Here is a 4,818-nt window from a genome sequence, read left to right as displayed (position 1 = left end):
AATTCTTCCAGTAGTTCATCCACTACCAAGCTCCACAGTAGGGGGGAGGTAACCAAAGGGATTACAATATTATTATTTTTACCATCTGTACATTTTGTACATTTTTTTAAAGCAATAGCTTCAAAAAAATCTAAAATGTCTTCAATATTCCATGGGTATAATGATAAATGAGGTTTAATTTATAAGAAAACAGATTTTCTACGAAAACTTGAAGACATAGGTAAAAAATGGTACATTTCAATTTGATAGACAATTAAATAATAGATATTTAAAAAAAATAAAATAAAAGATATTTATTAAATAATAGATATTTATTATATTTTATTAATAGATATTTTTTTGTATAGTATCGAAATTGTACAGATAACTATCACGAGAATAATCAAAATAAATCTTACTTCCCCTTAGGGAGAAGAGTTAGCGGAAGGTAGACGACTTGGACCTCTAAGAAGTTAATTCGATATCAAAGAGAAGATCGTCTGTAATTTGCAAGTTTGCTTAGGCCGCGAAAATGAATTAATTCCGTCTAGATACCACGACGCTGATAGATATAAATATTAATTTTTGGGTTGACCAGAGGGATGGAGAAAGAGACAAACCGAATGGCAGGCAAAAGCAGGTCAGAGAATTTACATGAATTTGTTTTCAGAAATATGGAAATCAAATTGTTATGTTAGAATAGTAATAAGGTCAAAGTAGGCAAGCTAAAACAAGGTCTCTTCTATATTGGTGTATTGTTTTGTTCTTTGTAAAATAAACATTTATGGTGGCGCCCAAAAGCCGATTACTTAAATAGGAGTAGCGCCTGTCAGGCTGGATGAGTTTTAAATATCTAGGTTTGAGATAGAGCACTCAATATTTATTCAGGGTGCTTCAAATTCGAGGTACGAGCATTGGTATCTCGGTAACCGTAATAGATACGAACATAGTTTAATTGGGGCAAAGTTGCGCTTTGGGATGTTCACCAAGATGCCATCAAAAAAGTTTTAAAAATTTCAAGGATTGCTGAGTTTTTTGGAAAAAACGGATTTTCTTGAAAATCAATTTTATTTTTTCCTGTCGTTAGTTTTAAGAAAATCAAAGAACTAATTGCACATTCTCATAGCCGCTTTATAAGGGCTATCTGATAGTATTTTTAGTTTTTCAAATTAAGTGATAGTTTGTGAGATACAGAGGCCAACTTAGTTTTTTTTAAATACGGACCTGCATTTTTTATTTCAGATTTTGAAAGAACTCGGTCTCCTGAGTGCAATGATATGCTACACTTAATATTTTTTTTGTTTCGGACATTTGAACACAATTTATTTAAACTAATTTGAAGTTGTTTTGATCTGTTTTTTTTTAAATATTTAATATATTCATCGTTACAATATTGATAAGCTTTCAAACTTAACAATGACGTGGGGTAAAACATTGAATATGGAAAATCAAATGCAATAAAATATTAAAAAATAATATACAAATGAATACATTTTACTTCACGTCATTTGTAAAAGCGAAATCAATACATCTCAACATTTACAATAAAGAGTACAAAATGCATTCGGACATACACATATAAGAAGAAAGTTCAAAGAGTTGTAAATAAAATTGAACGAGGCTGCACACTAATTTTTTTAAGCAAGTGTCTTCTGAAGTATGTAACATTTTTTTACAATTTTGTTTCTAAATAAAGACGAAACTGCAAGAATAGATTCAAATTTTTATTAACCAAATGAAAAGTGTATTATTATAAAAAGTAACAAAGATGTGTACAGAATTACTTACAGTATTATAAACAGAAGTTGTTATTATTTGTTATTAATTGTTATGTTAAATGTAAATTTATTACATTTTGAAAAATTAATACCACTTTTAGACATGACATTGTTAACAAACATTTCATTTTCTTGATTTTCAGTAACAATGGTACTTGTTGGAAAGCTGCTGACTGAAGTACCATTTAATTGAATTTCTTTGGAATTATTTTGATCAGAAAAACGTATACCTAAAGTATCTTCTCATCCTGCAAGAATTCTGTTTGAAATTTCCTTCTTTCTTGAAATGGAATCTTCAATGTAGCCTTCTGCTACAGAGTTAGACTTCCAACATCCGTGGCTTTTTAACATTAAAATATTAGCCCCTGTTTCAACCAAGAGAGAGGCTGAACTTCTACAAAAATGACCCGTATACTCATTAGTATTTGTAGATACTGTGCAATAAGTGATGGGATTTTTCCAAAGGTATGAACACCAACAACTTGTGTAGAACACTTTCAAAATAACTCAAATAAGTAAATTAAATGTGTCCAGTAGGCTGCCCTCATAATGACTTTGTTTGCAAAAGCGGCCGTATAGTAAAAAAGCGGCTGTAAAGTAAAAAAGCGACCATAAAAGATACGCTTTAGGGACGTTAATAGATCCGTAAAACTTCATTTTTTTGTGACACCCGCTTAAAAAAATACCTACTTATAGCACTTTTTAGAACTTCTTATTCACTTTTTAACCCTTCTTATTCACTTTTTTGTCTTATATATAATAATAAAGCTCTAATACACGTGTTATTTTTTTTGAGTTGTTCTTTGTCAAATTAAAAAAGTTAATTCAAAATAGACTTCTGTATTTCTACTCATAACTATAGGTACAGATATATTATTTTAATTTTAAAATTATACAGATAACTAGCACGAGAAAAATCAAAATAAATTTTACTTCCCTTTAGGGAGAAGAGTTAGGAAGGTAGACTGGAGCGGCTAAGAAGTTAATACGGCATCAAAGAGCACATCTGCTATAATTTGCAAGTTTGCTTAGGCCGGGTAAATGAATTAATTCCATTCCATACCGCCGACGCTGACTCGGATAAATATTAATTTTCAGATTGACCGGAAGGATGGAGATAGAGACAAACTAAATAACAAACAAAAACTAGCTGAAGAATTTACATGAAGATTTTACATTTACAGTAATAAGGTATGTTTCATTCGTGTATTTGCTTTGTTTTGGTTGTGATTTTTTATATTGTGGCCTTTTTTGGCACCCTTAAATATCAATTTCTTAAAGAAAAGTAGAGCCTGTCAGGTTTTCATGATTTTACTATTAAAAAAAGGATAATTTTTTTGAGGATTTAAGTCAGGATTAATCATAATATATTATTATAATTTTACGTATGTAAGATTAATATGTATGTTATAGTTGAAAGCTTGAAGTAAATAATGTTCTAAGTGCTAAAATCATTATTTCGAAATAAACAACCTTTGTTAGTTATACAGGTGAGTCTTAAATAAATGCAAATATTTTTAGGGGTAGTATATTCGACCCCAGAAACACGATTATGAGATCTTTTTCACGAAAAATTTTTTTGAAAATTTGGAAATTTTTTTAGTGGATATTTAGTTAAAAAATATAATTAATAATATGGCAACATATGTAGGTAGTAGATTAAATTTACAAGAAAGAAAATCTAGAAAAGATCCAGTGGATCCCAAAGTTATAGCAAAAAAATATATTTTTTTTAAATTTTCAAAGTAAAATATCTGGGTTATTTTCAATTTATTTGAAAAACGGTAAAGACAAAATATGTTTCTTTTATCGAGATCTATTAGCCCTGAAAATATTTGCACTTATTTAAGACTCACCCTGTATAACCGATGTATAAGAACGGGCTGTGTCTCTACTGAGAATGTTTTTCATTACAATTTAATAGCCGTGGCGCTTTATATTGTGTTGTTGGTTATGGAACTTAAGACATTTTAAAAATAAAACATGAAAACACATTTTTTTTCACTTAGAACATTATTTACTTCAAGTCTTCAGTTAATATTCCCAGTGTTTTGTAAATACTCCTATAATATCATTAATTTTACTTTTGTAAGTTTTAAAGGGATTTAGCTTCTTTCAGACGCAAAATATATGTGCTTGTGAATTTTCATCTACTTTCCTATTTTGTTTTCATATTTACATAACATTCAGGTATATGATTGTCAGTTTAATGGTAATTTAAAGCAGTCTATTTAACTCATAAGAAATTTCTATATTTTCTCAGATAGGAAAGTGAACTAAATGTAAGATGCAATTTGCAACTTTCCATAATTTGAAAAAAAAAATGTTGTAGATGACATTTGGACTGACCAGATGAAGCAAAACGAGATAAAGTGAATGACAGAGACAAAAAAGTTTGAAGATTCATCAGAAACCAATCTTAGAGAATGGAACTGCCTCTAGCTGTGATATAGCTTTAACAAAATTTTAGGTAAATAAATTTTAAAATGTATTTTTAATATTTACTGTGTGGCTGAGTACGTTATATTAAGAGACTACATGGTTTATGTTGATTTGTTATTTTTAATAAGGCACTTACACTCTGGTTCCTCATTAAGACCAATAATAATTTAGATAAGAGTTCCAGTATTCTATAAAATCTTTAAAATCACTTAGGGCTGATTACAATCTTTACAAGAAATTTCTTGTAAAGATTATAATCAGAAATATGTTCGGCAAACTAGAAGATATTTATTCTATATAATAATAATAATAGCTTCCGTATATAGCGTTTAATGCCTTGGGAGTATACTCTGTTTTTTTTCTCAGGTAAGATTTCGACAGACGATGACAGAAAACAAGCAGATGACTTCCATACCAATCCATTTATTTCACTAAAAAAAGTTTCTAATATTTTTTAAGTTAACTATGGATGGGTTTATAAATAAATACGTCATGCGTCGTCTCTTGTTGTTTTTAACCAGTTTTATTGGTTTATTTCAAAAACGACAGATCATATTTCGATATTATTGGTTTGACGCCACGTCGGACGCTTGTGCGTATGAACTCGACTTAAGATTTT

The 4,818-nt window shown here is 29.3% G+C and overlaps 1 long non-coding RNA gene across 1 annotated transcript; it reads left to right on the top strand.

Annotated features, from left to right (window-relative positions):
* The first annotated feature begins 422 nt into the window (after window positions 1-422).
* Window positions 423-4,221, top strand: LOC115875758. The gene is made up of 4 exons (XR_004049052.1): window positions 423-619; window positions 2,701-2,794; window positions 2,856-2,948; window positions 4,090-4,221. It is a non-coding gene; the product is annotated as an uncharacterized LOC115875758 (long non-coding RNA).
* The last annotated feature ends 597 nt before the right edge of the window (window positions 4,222-4,818 follow it).

Source organism: Sitophilus oryzae, unplaced genomic scaffold (assembly GCF_002938485.1).
Source record: "Sitophilus oryzae breed Bouriz unplaced genomic scaffold, Soryzae_2.0 scaffold_1396_pilon_pilon, whole genome shotgun sequence".
Classification (NCBI taxonomy): Eukaryota; Metazoa; Arthropoda; class Insecta; order Coleoptera; family Curculionidae; genus Sitophilus; species Sitophilus oryzae.
The sequence above is the reverse complement of the archived record's forward strand: the minus strand, read 5'-3'. Positions and strand labels throughout refer to the sequence as shown.